The sequence below is a fragment of the Eurosta solidaginis genome, chromosome X (assembly GCF_040869045.1).
Source record: "Eurosta solidaginis isolate ZX-2024a chromosome X, ASM4086904v1, whole genome shotgun sequence".
NCBI classification, from domain to species: domain Eukaryota; kingdom Metazoa; phylum Arthropoda; class Insecta; order Diptera; family Tephritidae; genus Eurosta; species Eurosta solidaginis.
In genome coordinates this window covers 106494171-106512180 of record NC_090324.1, presented here as the reverse complement: position 1 = coordinate 106512180, position 18010 = coordinate 106494171, and the positions used below count along the sequence as shown (strand labels likewise).

At 38.0% G+C, this 18010-nt stretch overlaps 1 protein-coding gene across 10 annotated transcripts in view; it reads left to right on the top strand.

Annotated features, from left to right (window-relative positions):
- The window catches only part of CaMKII (Calcium/calmodulin-dependent protein kinase II), a 3892153-nt gene that overhangs the window by 477705 nt on the left and 3396438 nt on the right, over positions 1 to 18010 (top strand). The gene's annotated exons all lie outside the window — the stretch shown is intronic.

Genomic DNA, 18010 nt, shown 5'->3' with positions numbered 1-18010 from the left:
GAAAGCAAAATTCATAAATGTGAACCCATGTTGGCATCAACTGGCTATTACTTCATAATAAATTTGCAAACATAACAGTTCTTAAGTAGGTCGACACACTTAAAATTCTGATATATAAAACTAAATGTCAATAACACTTGAAGCAAAACATTATTCATAAACACAAGCACATAACCATACAAATGTACATATATATATTGTACTTCAAAACAAAAAAAAAATCTACAAAACAAGAGAACAATAGAAAGAAAAAAAGTTTTGTCAACACAATAAATCACACATGGCAAGCAAATATAAACGGATATAAAAATAAGTAAACAACGCTTCACGCTCAATATCAAATTACCCGCAAGGACAATAAATTACAATAGCAAACTAAAAAGCAATTAAAATTTAGTAAACTCTACATGGTCATTAAATCACTTTAAGAATCAAATACATTTGTTCTCAAGTGTATGCAATTCTTCTTAAAGGTGGATGATGTGGTATTACCGCATTAAAAGATATTTGTACTTATGTACACCCCAGATAGGTCTAACTTGAAATATATACACAAATGAATTTCAATTTCGAACACACACCGAATTACTCATAGCGGCATAACTAAGTTACATTGAACCCAGCGGGGAGCCATATCCATTTACAGTTGTTTAACCCGTAAACATAACTGAATGACAACGTCAATTTGCCGGTGCGACTGACAAAACATTATTAGATAGTTAAGTAATAAGAATATTGTACTGAATATGTATATAGAAATAGAATGTAGTTATTTTTAGTGTGTAAGTATTATACAAATATATTGTAATAGTATTGTAGGTAGAATTCCTATAAAAGGGAAAGCATTTTGTTAATAAAGAAGAATTATAAATCTAATGTCTGCGCTGAACATTAGCGCCAACAAAATCATTTTTGTTTTGAATCTAAAAACGTTACATTTGACATGGCGATCATGCCATCGTTTTAAATCTGGTAAATATTTTACATGGCGATCCTGCCAGCTTTGTCAAGAAATATCAAAACTGCTGAAAACCTTGCTGGAGGAAAATCCTGGATATAAACCAAGCAGGATTCGCCTTCGAAAATTTTACACCAACAACTACTCGGACTTTGCCTAAGCGTGTCGACGAATTATCCGACGCATTGGAACGTTCTTTGATTATTGAAGGTATGACAAAAGCCAAGGCACATGAAATGGCCGTAGAGCAAACAGTGAATGTGTGCAGGTTGAACACTCGTTCAGAATTAGTCAAATCCATCCTGGCTTCAACTACCTTCACTGATTCAAAAGAGATAGTTGCAAAAATGATAGTTGAACGTAATAATGAAGTTAAAGAAAAACAAGAGCGAGCATTTTGTTCTCGTGGTATTTGGCCAAGTAGTTTTCGAGGAAATTTTAGAGGTAATAGTTTCAAGAGTAGGTACAGTAACCAAACGCTAGATTCAACAATAACAATAGAAGCAATTTCAATAATAATAATTACAGGTACAATAATTTTAATAGAAATAATAATGCCAGATATAGTACTAATAGAAACAATCAGCCAAGTAGTAGTAACAATAATGCTACTAATAATAATAATAGTCGTTCAAATTCGCGAAGTAATGCCAATGTACGCTCCTTAAACGTGAACGACCCTCAGGAGTGTACACTGGGGGATCGAGATCATGATTTAGACAACTAAACGAATCTTCTTCAACAGTATCAAAATACATCTACTGCTTGAACCTTAATTATTCAGATTTTATTGAACTTAAATGTAGCGAATCCTACAAACCTTGTACTTTTCTAGTAAATTTTCAAGCAGATATTTCTTTAATCAAAATTTCAAATTTATCTCAAAATTGTAACTTTTATAATAACGAAATCATTAATATAACAGGCGTAACAACTAAACAATTTCAACTTTAGGCACCTTAAAAACCAACTTAATTGCATATAATTTTTTAATACCGCATACTTTACATATAGTTAACGACGATTTTAATATACCTTCAGACGGAATACTCAGCAAAGACTTTCTAAAATTAAGTAAATGCATCATTAATTATGCAAGCGATAGCATAACTATTAATACCGGCTTAGAAAATCTAAATATAACAATTTTACACGGTACAAGTACCGATTCTTTAGTTATTCCTCCAAGATGTGAAGTTTATCGTTTATTTAAATTACCAAAATGCGACAATCCTGTTTTTGTAGACTCACAAGAAATATGTAGTGGCAAAGTGCATTGTTGACATAAATAATCCAGTCATACAAATTTTAAATGTTACTGACGAAGTAAAACATGTCAACAATTGCAATATCGTAACAGATGATATCACCAACCACAATGTCTACAAAATTAATGAAACTTCAAAAGATCAAAAACGCTTAGAGGAATTAACGAAAATTTTGAAAAATCAAATGCCAGGTTATGCCTAAAAACAATTGTGCTTAAAATATGCCGATGTATTCGCTTTAAGAACTGATCGTGTGACTTTAAATAACTTTTACGAACAAAAATTACGTTTAACTGATAAAAATCCAGTTTATATAAAAAATTATCGTTTACCGTATACACAACGCGAAGAAATTTATAAACAAGTCGAAAATATAAAAAGCTTATCGCAGACAAATTTCCGTTGGCACGTATAGACGACATACTCGACAATCTTGGCAGAGCCAAATATTTTTCAACTTTAGATCTTTTTTCTGGTCTTCACCAAATCCCACTTCGCGTTATTTCTAGAGACGTTACATCTTTCAGTACAGATCGAGGAGCTTTTCGTTGGAAAGTTTTACCTTTCGGTTTAAATATAGCACCAAACTCTTTTTCACGTATGATGTTATTAGCATTTTCGGGCATTTCGCCAAATCAAGCTTTTATGTACATTGAAGATGTTATCGTCATCGGTTGTAGCGAGACACATCGCCTCAAAAATTTGGAAAAAATTTTGGATATTTGTAGAAAATTCAATTTAAAGTTAAATCCCAATTAATGGAATTTCCTTCGTTCCGAAGTAACTTTTTTAGGCCGTAAATGTACCTCGAAAGGCCTGCGGCCAAACGACTCAAAAATAGACGCACTTAAAAATTATACTAATCCTAGAGACAAAGACGCTGTTGGGCGATTCGTTGCATTTGAAAATTACACTGGTTTACAGCCAAAATGCACCAGAGATGCACCTATGAAATTGCTATGTGAAATCACACCCTGATTCCGAAAATTAAGGTTATTTTTAATTCTATGGTAACGTTTTTGAGATATTTACGAATAACAGTTTTGGGTCCACTTAATCATATGTATCTCAAGAACGAATTAGGCAATTCCAAAACGGTTTAAAGCTTTTAAAAGACAATAAAATTTGTTATAAACTGTGCATACAACACTTTTTGCTAGGACCTGCAGATTCAAAGATAACGAACAATCATTACAGATTTTTTCAATTTTTTTTGTAAAAATATAAAAAAATGTGTACTTGCGAAGAAGGATCTCGAAAACTTTTTATTTTTTTGCAGATTGTTTTCTCTCTAAGCTCTGTTTTATTACAAAAAAAATAAGCTTTCATTCAACAAAATCGATGAAGATTCAAATAAATATATCCATATAGTAAAACTTAAGTACCCTACAAATAATAGCATATGTACATATGATTTTGTCTTAACTCTATGATCTTATTTTATAATTGAAAAAGTTATGTGTCTTGTTTTGCCGATTATTTACATTAGGATCGGTTTCTCTTATGAGATACCAACAGTAGTCACCCATCATAGCGACATAAAAGAATCCTTGATACCGACTTTCAATCATTTTCATTTGCTGGTGAAACCTTTCGCCATGCTCGTCACTTTCGTCGCCAACATTTAAATGGGAGTGTAGAAAATAAATTTTTAAAGACATATTTACTCCTGAAAGAAAATAAAAAAGTATATTAGATAAATACATAAGTGACACATTAGTATATAATTTTCTTAGGCTGGATTTATCTTTCAATTCAGAACAAATTTTTTGTTTACATTTTTCTCGTTCTTGTTTGTTCGGAAATGGACGATGAATTCAGATTTAGGGCTATATATTCTCATGTAAATTTAAAAATTTGCATACAAATTTTTTGTTTATCGGGCACATAGGTTTTAAAGTTAACTGAGAAAACTGTCTTAAATATGTTTTTTTATTTACCCATTTCCGCATAGTTTTTGATTAAGTCGTTCACTATTATCTCGTAGTTAGGACTTTTGCTTGGAAAAATGTCCTTTAGTACAGGCAAAGGTTATATGCGCTCCGGAAAACAAGTCCCGAGGATAACAATCCTAACACGCTAGAAGTGGGCGAAGTCGAAAAGGACCTCAAAAGCCTAAGCGAAAAAGACAGGTGGAGGTAGCCGACGTCACCACGAAGGTGTTAGAAGAGGACCAACAGCCAGATGGTGCTGTGATTCCCACAGAGGAATGTGAACTTGGATGTTAGGTTACCTGCCACTGCCTTAAACGCCGCCGAAGTCGCAATTGTTTTGACTGCCTCCTGGGTGTCATTTGAAGGGCGCCGCCTCCAAAGTGTCGCCGTATTACCCACCTTAACCACTTGTTGAAACCTCTGCCCTTGCTTACAGTCGAGGCGGTTGGCTTGTCCGCACTTAATAATTTATATAAAAATACTTCAAGAGTAAAAACACTTTTCTTAATTTGGACACATCCGTCCAGTTGAGTGTACAATTTATTATTCTTTCATTTTTCTGTCAGTGACGTGGGCCAACTGCCCGCGCCTGTCAAATGCAACTAAAGCTCCACGCACATAGCTTATCTTATATTACGGATGTGAGGGTTAGTTTATCCTTACATCATCCTTCCTTTAAAAAAGAAGAATTTGGCAAATTGATCGAGCATATTTCATTTGTCACATTTTGCTTTTCATGTTATCAATTGTTTCGAACGAACGAATATTAGGGTGCGCCTTCCTTTTTTGTAATTCGTTCGTTCGGCCCAATTTTACATTTTTATGGCTAAGTAAACTTTCTTTTAGTATCTAACATTACATTGGTGTTTGTTTGTGTTTTTCTTTTTTTTTTGTTTTATGTTTGTTTTCTTTATGTATATAATGCAGTTTGTTTATGAATTTTCATTTTCTTCAACTTATGTTGGAAAAATATAAGTACATGTTAGAAAATGGTTTTAAATATAGAATTGTGTTCTGCCTTATTGGCTGTATGCATGTTCCTTTTTTTCTCTTTTGTACATAAATGAATTTAATGGAATGCATAAACATTATTCTTTACATTTAATGTCGTTAACATTACATTAGTATTTGTTGCTTTTTTTTTTGTTTTAATAGTTTTTGTGCCTTCTTGGCTATTTAACAAGGTGATTATGTTAGCAATACAATTATAGAAAATTTTGGATTTTTCTACGTTAATATAAAATGGTACTCTATTTTTATAAGTCGATTTTTGTGTACTTCTTTTTTTTTTTTTTTGTTAGCTCATCGAAGATTGTAACATTAGTGTCGTTAATTTTAGTTACAGCAAAAGGACCATGGTATATATTTTCATGTTTGTGGCGTGGTTCTTTTTGTACAAGAACTTTATCGCCTATTTTAATAGCGAATGGTCGTTCCGTTCCATCATAAAAAGTTTTGCTTTGGATTTTATTTTTAATTATTAAATTTTTCGCCATTTCATGTGTTTTTTGCATTCTAATTTTAATCCCCTTAGCATAGTTTTCGGCGTTATAAAGTGGATCAATTTTTTCCTTTTTACCAAATACTAACTCGAAGGGAGAAAATTTATTGTCGATAACTGTGCTAGTTGTTGTATTGTATAGGAAAGTAAAGTATTTTGAGTAAATATCCCAATCGTAAAAAGTATTGTTTAAATATGCACGTAAGTATTCATTAAAAACTCTATGATAACGTTCAATTGTACCAACAGTTTCTTGATGGTATGGAGTTGAAAAATTATGTTTAATATTTAATTATTTAAATTATAATTCTTCAAATAATTCATTTTTAAATTCTGTACCTAAATCTTATTTTATGGCGTTCGTTACGCCGTAGGTTAAAATAAATGTTTCGAAAATGGCTGAAGCAGTTGTTTTTGCTGATTTGTCTGGTATAGCAACTGTTACCAGATATTTGGTCGTGTCGCAAATCATGGTAACTGCGAACTTGTTACCGTGTTTGGACTCAGGGAGAGGTCCTATTGTATCTATAAATAGTAGATCAAATGGTTTACAAGGAGTTTGTGTTAAAACGAGTTTTTCTTTCGTTTTAGGTTTAACCTTGTTTAAAAGACAATCATTACAACTTATCACGAGTCATGTTCTTCCAATAAAATTTTGTTCGTAGTTTTGCGTAAAGTCTTTTCATTCCGCAATGTCCACCAGAAATGGGATCGTTATGGTAAATTTTCATTAGCTTCAATTTTGTATCCTCATCTGTTACTGTCTCCACAGGATCTGTTAAAATAATTTCTAATGATTTTAAAATCTTATTTCCAATATCTTTGAAATTTGTTATGGTGTAATGTTTGAATAAAATATCATATTTAGGCCATTCAATTTTCTTAATTTTGCGTTTGCCGGCTTCTGATTCAAGCCTCGAAAGTAATTTCTCTAAAGTCATTGTTTCGTTAACAAGCTCAAAACTAAGTAACTCGAGTTTTTTATGTTTAATATGCGCAAAAATTCTTAAATTTGTTGTTTTTTTATTTTTGTCGTACGTAATTTCAGATCTTATTCGTGAAATCTTTTTTGAAAAATTAAATCAAAATTTGTCGTAGACATGTAAAGTAAGTTTCTTTTCGTCGTGTTTTGTCTGTTTTCCTAGGAAGGTTATAGTCGTTTTGCCGTTTTGTCATTGATCTTGTCTGTACTGCTAAAATTTGTTTGTTTGATTCCTTAATCTCCTCGATTGTAATGCGCGATATTGCATCAGCACCAACGTTTGATTTACCCTTAAAATAAACTATAGTAAAGTTATATTCCGCTAATTCTAGCCTAATTCTCGAAAGTTTTGAAGATGGGTCTTTCATAATGAAAAGGTATACTAGAGGTCTATGATCGGATTTTACAATGAAATGGGTGCCATAAACGTATGGTCGAAATTGCTTGATTGCATAGTAAATAGCTAAAAGCTCTAATTCTATTATTGGTTTTTTCTGCTCTGCTTTATTAAATGCTTTAGAAGCGAAACAAATTGGCAAATCACTACCTTGCTGTTCTTGACTCAAAATAGCGCCACATCCAGTTGTGGAAGCATCAACGGTAATAATGAATTGTTTAGTAAAATCTGGATATATAAGTAATTTTGGTGAAAGTAGCGCTGCTTTTAAATATTGAAATGCTATTTCGCACTCAACATCCCATACAAATCCCACTCTTTTTCTGCTTAATCAGGTTGAGGGCGCTGCCAGAGACGCAAAATTAGGTATAAACCGTCTGTAATAGTTTGAAAACGCGAAGAATCGTCGTACCGCATCTTTATCAGTTGGTTTTGTATACTTTTTAATTGCGTTTATTTTGGAGTCGTCTGGCAACAAACCTTTGGCTGAACATTTGTGACCTAAAAATGTAACTTCTGGTCGTAAAAAGTTGCATTTATTTGGGTTAAGTTTGAGATTGAAAGACCTACAAGTATTGAAAACTTTTGAAAGATTTTTAATATGGTGTGCTTTACTGCAACCTATGACGATAATATCGTCGACGTACAAAATGCGACATTGGGTGGTATACCCGAAAAAGCTATTGTCATCATTCGTGAGAATGAATTTGGTGCTATATTTAAACAGAATGGAAGCACTTTCCATCTAAATGCATCTCGGTCAGTGCTGAAAGACGTAATGTCATGTGAGTCAGGATGCAAGGGGATTTGATGGAATCCCGAAAAAAGATCTAATGTGGAAAAATATTTTGCCCTGCCAAGATTGTCTAAAATATCGTCAACTCAAGCTAGTGGAAATTTATCAGCAATGAGTTTTTTGTTTACTACGCGAAAATCTACGCACATACGACAAGCTTTTTGACCATTAGTATCCTTCTCTGGGACTACAATCAAAGGACTATTGTAATTGGAGTAACTGGGTTCAATCAAATCGTTGTCTAACAATTTATTTACTTGGGGATTTATTTCTTCGCGTTGAGAGTTTGGCAATCGATAGTTTTTACCATATACCGGTTCGTTGTCTGTCAATCTTAATTTTTGCTGGCAGAAGTTGTTTAAAGTCATTTTGTCCGTATCAAGAGCGAAAATGTCGACATAATCTATGCAATGGTCAATTAATTTACTTGGAGCATGTTGAGGTATTTGATTTTTTAAAATTGAAATAAGTTTTTTCGTACGTTTGTCTTCTGTTTCTGTCTTGTTAATTATATAAACATTATAATTTGAAAGTTTTTCTGTCCGAATACTGTTTCTTTTCACATACTTGACATCATCCGTGGTGTTTATGACTTTAATTATTTGGTTTCTGGAATTAACAATGCACCTTGCTGTGAAAACGCCTTTTTCAATTTCCTGCGAGTCCACGAAAAGTGGCTCGGGTGAATCTCCTAAATCAAAAAGTCTGAAGATTTCGCATGTGGGAGGAATGATACAACTGTGACTTTCTGTTCCGTGCAGGATTGGTATCGCGACTTTTTCATTACCTACCCAAAAGGAAATACTATTTCTTTCACAACTAATAATGCATTTATTAATTTTCAGAAAATCTTTACCTAATATGCCATCGGATGGAATATTAAAGTCTTCATCTACTACATGTAAAGTATGTTTAAGAGAAAAGTTTAAAAAATTTAGATTTACGGTAATTTTACCTAAAGACGAAACTGAATTTGAAGTGACACCGGTAATGTTAATAATGTCGTTTGTATTTAATGAGATATTACTGTCTATGCATGATATCTTTATTAAAGAAATGTCGGCTTGAGTGTCTACTAGGAAAGAACAAAATTTTTGTGACTCGTTAGATGCCTATTGGTGAGGGAAAAACGCTTACTCGGTTAGTTCGTCCTCCCCAAGTGTTCGCTCCTGAGGGGCACTCGCGTTTAAAGCGCGGACGTTTGCATTTCTACCTCTACCTTTGGATGATCTTGAATTGTTACTGCTATTGTTACAGCTATTTGTATATGAATTGGAATTTGAACGTGTATTACTATTGTTGCTATTTTGGTATCTATTTCCGTTATAATTCCGTTGGCCGTTTTAAGAAAATGAGCTATTATTTCTATAACCAGTATAGCTGCGATTTGGGTAAAAACCTCGATAACTACCACGTGAATTTCTGAATGTGTTGTTACCACGTGATCGAAAAGCTAACACCTGATGCTCAGTTACTTCGTTGTTTTGTTATACAATTAATTTTGCTACTACGTCTTTCGGATCAGTAAATGCCGTTGAGGCTAAAGTGGTTCTGACTAAATTTGATTTTGCATTTAAACGGCACACGTTAACCGTTTGTTCGACTACCATTTCATGAGCTTTCGCTTGAGTGATCCCTTCAATAATAAGAGACCGCTCAAGTGAGTCAGCTAAATCTTCAACTTTTTTGGCAAAATCTGTATAATTGTTATTGTTAACGTGCAACGCTGCAATTCTCCCTGCTACAACTTTTGAGTTGTCCTGTTTGATCCTACTACGTAGAGCTGTTTTAATTTCATTAACTGAATTTACTTGTCGTGGTATGGCCTCCCAGGCTTTACCCTCAAGTTTTGATTTTAAAAACGCTATAAAGGTATTAGTTAAATCTGCAGTATCGAACTGTTCAAGTAATTCAATTTTGTCTATAAAAGTTTCAAGTGCTAGAGGATCACCGCTGTGTTAATGAAAATTCTCTTTTCCTCAGGTATTGCCATGATTTGACCGTTAAGATCTGAAGCTGAATTAGAAGGTGAGGCCACTTTTGTACTAATTCGATCGTTAAGATCTGGGTTAACGTTAGAAGAAGGGTTAACTAAGGTTGTACTATTTGAGTCGTTAAGATCTAATTTTAAAGTAGAAGAAGTTGAAGTTAATTTTGCTCTATTTGAATCGTTAAGATTTAAAGCTAGATTAGAAGTTAAATTTTTACTGGAAGAATCTTCGAAGCCTGGAAAATCTGTTGACAAAAAAATCTATTTTCCTGGTTTGTGACTTCTTCGGTCGAAGATGAAGCTAAACTTTCGTAGCTGGAGGCTGAATTATCGGAATTGGATTCTGAATCTGAAGTTTTTTGCACTTGCTTACTGCTTCTAAGGTACATATGTAGCAAAAAGAATTCAGTTTAAACTACGAAATTAATGAAGCACTTGTTTGAATGTCTGAATTTATATTTGAAGCTAAAATTTTGACGAAAAAGAGAAAAACATTTTATAAAAGGGAACTGATTTACGGGTGAATTATCGCTAAAGAAATATTTAAAAATTTATTAAAAGAATTAATTGAAACTGCAGTATATTGTTTGAAAAATCTGTAAAAGTAATTGAATTTAAAATGGCACAAAAGTGTTTAAGTTTCAATTGGTAATAATTGTGGTAAACTGTTCAAAAAAAAAATCCATATATATTCACGGACGCACCGCTTTCTTCAAAAAAATTCATATATTTTAACGGACGCACCGCTTTATTAAAAAAAATCTCAATTGGTTTTTCACGGAACCACCGTTTTATATCAAAAAAATATCGTTTTTTTTTCACGGAACCACCGCTTTATAAAAAAAATCTTAATTTGTTTTCCACAAAGCACTGTTTTATATCAAAAAAAGATTCAATTGGGTTTTCGCCACCGCTTAAGTCAAAAATTCATCAAATTTATAGGGTACCTGGAGACTGCTTATCTAGTTCACTCAGTCTTATATGGTGATATTTTGTTGGAAAATGTACGTATTAAAAACTGAAGTAGAATGAAAATTTGAAAAATGGAAATTCAGGCCTGTGGAACTTTAAATAGAAGATTTGTGAAATGCTTTGAAATTTTAAAAAAATGGAAGCTTGAAAGTATGAGAATTTGTAAAATGAGTTGAGGAGTTTTTAAATTAGAAATTTGAAAATATGAAAAATTTTAAGAAAATGTAAATGTTGAAACTTGAGAAAAAATGTTTAAATATAGATCGGAAAATGTTGAAATTTATAAAATGGTTCGAAAATTTTTAAATTGTTGAAAACTGAGGTATTTAAATTTAGACGCACGCACCGTTTTAGTAGTAAAAATTCAAGTGTTTTATATAAACGGACGCACCGTTGTTATCAAAAAAAAAATCCAAAATATTTTGTACGAACGGACGCACCGTTGTGATCAAAAATCAAAAAAATTTATAATATTTAATGTGGACGCACCGCACTTAATAAAATTGTAAATTAGTTTTTGTTGTATACATATATGTAAAGAAAAACCCGTAGGTAAAATTTTATTAATATTCACATATATCATAAACTTATTTTTCTGCTTCAATGCTGCTATGATGATGACTGCCGCTGATGTTAATGCTGGCCTTCGCTGCCGACGGTGGTTGCTGCTGCTGGGATTTGCTGTTGATGGTCGCCGCTGCTGGCGTTCGCTGCCGCTGGCGGTGGTACAGTTTATGATGCCGTAATTTCAGTGGCGTGGGTTTTTGCTTTTTTCTTTCTTTACATGCCGTTATTGTATATGTTAGTTAAATATATTATTACTATTATTATTAAAAGTTCTGTAGAAAGTAGCGTTTATGTAGTTATTTTGATTAACTCCGCAGTTTTAGATAATTTGTTGTATTAGAAAATAGTATTTTCAGATTTTTTTTATTTCCGCATTTTTAGTTTTTAGAAAATTTGTGTATTAAGTTTAATAATTTTCCACACCGTACGCACTCACTCACCTATACCACCAAAGACCATCACGGTCGCCATGTGAACTTGGATGTTAGGTTACCTGCCACTGCCTTAAACGGCGCCGAAGTCGCAATTGCTTTGACTGCCTCCTGGGTGTTATTTGGAGGGCGCCGCTTCCAAAGTATCGCCGTATTACCCACCTTAACCACTTGTTGAAACCTCTGCCCTTGCCTACAGTCGAGGCGGATGGCTTTTCCGCACTGAATAATTTATAAAAAAATACTTCAGGAGTAAAAACATTTTTTTTTATTTTAGACACGTCCGTCCAGTTGAGTGTACAATTTATTATTTTTTCATTTTTCTGTCAGTGATGTGGGCCGCAGTTGCATTTGACATGCGCGTTGCCAACTGCCCGCGCCTGTCAAATGCAACTAAAGCTCCACGCACATAGCTTATCTTATATTACGGATGTGAGGGTTAGTTTATCCTTACTGGAGCACCCGGCACAACAGTTACAAGAGGCTGAAGGGGGCTTCGAACACTTGTGAGGACCCAAAACCACCGGCTTTGGAGCCCACACATTCGAACATACAAATATTTATCAAAACTTATTAAAACATGTATAAATCCTACTTGAATTATAATGAATTTATACATATAGCATGTAAAACATACAAAACTGAATTATATAAATTAAATTTACACATACAAAATAATCATTTTTGAATCACCCTAATATACATATAAACATTCATGACAACATCTAATTTCTTCGTTTAAATAATTGTCTCTGCTTGCATACGGTAAATATTTTGGTTGAACATTATAATTTCCACAGATAACCCATAACCGGCTGGAATTTTGGGTAAATGTAAGGTACCTTAAATAAATACATACAATAAGTAAAATTTATTGTTGCAGGATAACTGTCCACCTGCGCGTGGACAAGTATAAAAGGGCGACAAAATTCGCGAATTTAGACAGTAGCCAGCTAGGTATAGTAGCCTGCTAACGCCTTGTTTAGCGGTGAATTGGACTCCTGGGATTTTTCCATCTCAAGAGTTCTTTATTTTAGCAAATTTGGGGGGTTTTCCAACCCCATCGTTAGAGGGATTGTCGTGGTTTTTCCACCTCCGCAACCTTCAAGAAGAGCAGGGTATTCTTAAGCTATATACTCGGTGGGGTTTTACCAACTCCACCGACTGGGAGGAAGTGGTGGTTCTCCACCTTCGCTTTCTTTGCGAAGTAGTCTGAGATTTTTAGTTTAAGCGTAGTCCCAGTGGGGGTTTTCCCAACCCCATCGGCGTAGAACCGACGGTGGTTTCCCACCTCCGTCGCCATAGCTTTAAGGGTAGTTTGGATATTTTGGAATAAAGAGTTTATAACGTTTTTTTAAAAACAAACGGGATCTTTCTCTTTAAAAGGAGACGATAGGGATTCTTCTCTATTCCCACAGGGATCCTGGACGGACTGAGCATACCCCGGCGCAAGGAAAAGTCCGTCACAAATGGCGCCCGAGCAGGGACTCTGAATACATAGACTCATGGTAAACAAGTAACAACACGAGGATAACCACACAGAGGATTTCGAGACACAAACCACAGAGGATTGCGAGATACAAAACATCCATAGGAAAGGCCCGGATAGAAAGCAAAATAACTAGCAGGCATGGTGAAGGTAACCTGGGTGTATTACCTCAATCGTGAGGAACTTCTCAAATACGCATCCGAGTTTGGGCTGGAAGACAGCGGAACGGTGGAAGAGCTACGCAAGCACCTCGCAGGCTTCATCCAGACGAAAGCACGTCCGACCAGTAATCACGGTAAGACCACCAACTCCGATAGAAAACGCCGAGCAAACATCGCCAGGCGGAAACACACAGGAAAATGTCAACGAAACAACCAGGCACGAAGAGGGGTCACGAACACCGCCATACGCGATGTACCAACCAGCATCACATACAAATATAATGGACCGAGTACGTAAGTGGGGTCTGAAATATGACGGTGGTAAGGACCCGCTATGTTTTATTGAACGGGTGGAGGAGCAGGCCGACAGTTACGAAGTTTGTCGCGATTCCATCCCACGAGCGTTACCTGAGTTGCTGAAGGACAAGGCCTTGGTGTGGTACCGGAACAACAACAGGCACTGGCAAGAGTGGGAAGCCTTCAAGAAGGACTTTCTAAAATTTTTCCTGAGCTCGAGGTATTTCGAGAAGCTAGATGACGAGATCCGTCAGCGTACGCAGCGCGCAGGTGAGCAGTTTAAAGATTACGTTTTATCGTCATGCGTCACGCTGACTACAACGGCGAGCAGAAGCTGAACCGGATTTACAGAAATTGTCGACGAGAGTACCAGCTATACATCAAACGGAGCGAGTTCATCAGCTAAAGGAACTGGTAAGCATGGCCGAGGACTACGAGAACATCATACCGGAGAAAGAACCGCTGAGGACGGCGGCGAAACCTTTTGTGCCGCGACGGCCAACCGAGCATTATCAATATATACACGCAGATGAGAAGCAAGGAGATCGGAGAACGGAGGCGCAACGACAAGCGAGCACGCCAGAGTATGCGACGACACCATACCAAGGGCCTATCGATCCACGGAACGCATGCAGGCGATGCGGGGAAAGCGGACACTACGCACATGGGTGTCGAAACGAACGAAGGGATTTCTGCTGGCAGCGTGGCCGACTAGGTATACTAACGCGTGACTGCTGTCGTGGACAGCAGGGAAACGGGCAGAGACCCCATTGGTATCGAGGGGTGGCGTCTCAACAAACCCAACCTCGTACTCAGTAAGTACATTTAGGCAGACCCAAGGGCGAATCTTGGCTGCAGTAACCCTGGATGGAGAAGAAGTCATGGCGTCAGTAGATACGGGGGCGACACGAAGTTTCATCAGCGAGAAGACAGCGGCGAAAATAGACGCACGGAAGCTCAAGAAGATACAGACACGAGTGGTGATGGGCGATGGCAGCGCAGCATGGATAGCGGAGGCAGTGGACGCATAGGTAAAACTGGGGGATCAAGTGCATCAGAGTGAGTTGTGAGTTCTGCCTGGGTTAGTCGACAGCGTGGTGATCGAGACAGATTATCTGGCAAAGGCTAAATTTGAGCTGAGGTGTGGCAACGAAACAATGACGTTACGAGCAGAAGCGAGAGCGCAGGAGATGGTGACGTGTAGAACCATGATGGAGGACGAAGGTAGCGCAAGTATCGAGAAAGACGTGAGGAGTGACGTTGCGGTGAGTACGTTTCTAAAGCGTGAATTACAGATTTTCGAAGAGATGATAGGAGTATCCAACATTGCCACGCATAAGATAGTGATGCGAGATGACCGTCCAATCAAACAGCGGTATTTCCCTAAGAGCGCAAAGATGCAGGAGATCATAAACAAGGAGGTAGACGAGCTGATAGAGAAGGGTTGCATCGAACCATCTCACAGCCCACACAGTGCACCAATAGTTCTAGCCCGGAAGAAGAACGGCAAATGGAGACTCTGCGTTGACTATCGGCAGCTCAACGCTCGCTCAGTACCAGATGCGTACCCACTCCCAAGAATACAGCATATCTTGGATAGACTACGTAGCGCGCGTTTTATCGGCAGTTTGGACCTCAAAAATGGTTATTGGCAAATCCCGATGGAAGAAGATAGCAAGAAGTATACAGCATTCACCGTGCCCGGCCGAGGGTTGTATCAATGGAAAGTGATGCCGTTCGGTCTACATTCCGCTCCGGCTACGTTTCAGCGAGCACTCGACCGTGTTATTGGCCCAGAGTTGGAACCAAATGCGTTTGCCTACCTGGATGATATCATCATCACCAGCACAACCTCGGAAGAGCACATAAAGCACCTAGGAGAAGTATTTCGGCGGCTACGGAGGGCGAATCTGAAGATCAACTCAGAAAAATGTGAATTTTTTAAGAAAAGTTTGAAATATCTAGGACACGTCGTCAGCGAGGAAGGAATACACACGGATCCCGACAAAGTTGCGGCTATCAAGGAGCTGACGCCACCACACAACATAGGAGAGTTAAGGCGATTTCTGGGGATAGTTTCTTGGTACCGGAGGTTCGTACCCGACTTTTCACAAGTTGCGCACACAATGACGTCAATGTTGAAGAAGGGAAGTAGGTGGAAATGGTCCGAAGAACAACAGGCGGCATTCGAAGCGTTGAAGAATGCACTAATACAAGCACCAGCACTAGCTTGCCCAGATTTTACGAAAATATTTCGATTACAGACGGACGCGAGCGATTATGGTCTCGGAGCAGTTCTCACACAGGGGTTGGATGACGAAGAGCGAGTAATAGCGTATGCTAGCCGCCGGCTGAATAAAGCCGAGATGAATTACTCACCAACTGAGAAGGAATGTTTAGCAATCGTGTGGGCAATAAGGAAAATGAGACCATATTTAGAAGGGTACAATTTCACGGTTATCACCGATCAATTGGCTTTGAAATGGTTGAACGCGATCGAAAGTCCGTCAGGCCGGATTGCTAGATGGGCGCTCGAGTTACAGCAGTATTCGTTCGACGTGCAGTATAGGAAGGGCAGATGCACTGTCGAGGTAGCCACTGGAGGAACAGCTGGGTAGCCTTACGACACATGAAGAAAGTTTGAGTTGCAAGTGGTACACGTCAAAGATGGCTGAAGTAACGAAGACACCAGAGAAGTTTCCCGAATACGTCATAGAGGAAGGAAAACTATACAGACGAATTGGAAGTCAAATGGATGCTGAGGATTCGGTACCGTGGAAGTTATGCGTGCCGAAATCGGAGAGGCGAAGAGTGCTTAACGAGATTCACGACACACCAAGCGCAGGGCACATGGGGATACGGAAATCCATCGCGCGTGCAATGATGCGGTATTACTGGCCTGGGATGTTCAGGGACGTACGGAAGTACGTGCAACAATGCCACGCATGCCAAGTCTACAAACCCAGCCAGCAACAAGCTGCAGGTAAGATGCTAACGCAGATTTCAGATGAACCTTTTGCTACCGTTTGTGCAGATTTCGTTGGACCACTCCCTCGCCCGGAGCATGGTAATACGATGGCATTAGTTTTCGTGGATAAATTCTCGAAATGGGTAGAGATCATAGCAATACGGAAGGCGACGACGGAGAATGTGATCAGAGGTATGAGGGAGAGGATTTTGGCCCGATTTGGCGCGCCAAAAATTCTAATCACAGACAATGGAGCACAGTTCACAAGCAGGAATTTCAAGAAGTTTTTACAAGAAGCTGGCATAAAGCACCAGCTAACGGCACCGTACACACCGCAAGAGAACCCGACGGAGAGAGCGAATCGTAACATCAAGAGGATGATAGCACAATTCACTGAGAAGGAGCATAAGGCATGGGATGAGTTGTTGCCAGAGATGACACTAGCACTGAATACGAGCGTATGCGAGTCAAAAGGCTACAGTCCAGCATTCGTGGTACGGGGTAGTGAACCGAGGATCCCCAACGCCCTCTACGATGAGCAAACACTTCGCACAGGCGAGGAGAAGGTGGCTCTCAGTGAAAAGATGGCGAAAATGCGAGAGGTATATCAGATGGCACGTCGTAGACAACAGCAAGCATCAGCGGAGCAGGCAAGGCATTATAATTTACGTAGGAGACAATGGCAACCTGCGGTGGGCGACTTGGTACTAGTAAAAGAGCATCAGCTGTCCAAGGCAGTGGACAATTTCGCAGCAAAGTTAGCACCAAGATACAGTGGGCCTCATCGCCTAACGAACTTCGTATCGCCCGTAATCGTCGAGCTAGACAAGGTGCATAACGGCAAGAAGAGAACGGCACATATAAGCGAGCTAAAAGCATACCATCAAGCGACAGTCGAAGAAGAAGCAAGTCCAGAAACAGAAAGAAGAATACATTCACCCCGCGAACGTGGTAAGTCAAAAGCGCCCCGCCAAGCCCCGAATGGAGGCTTCACCGAAGTTCCCATCGGGGAACAAACGAGACGACCGACGACGATTGCAACAACACAACACGCACCATCATCAGCATCGTGTAGTAGAACCTCGAACCAACATTCCAGCGAGATATCCACCGAGGAACACACAGAGCAACTGGCCGTAGTAAGAGCAACGCCACGCGCGCCAACATCACAAACAGTCCAGGTTACGGAAGAAGATCAGACGGATTACAGCACGGTAGCGACGTGTGGTTCACTATCACTCGCCAATTCAGGTGCAAATGATTTCGGAATCGAACGCGCAGACATAATCAACAACCAAC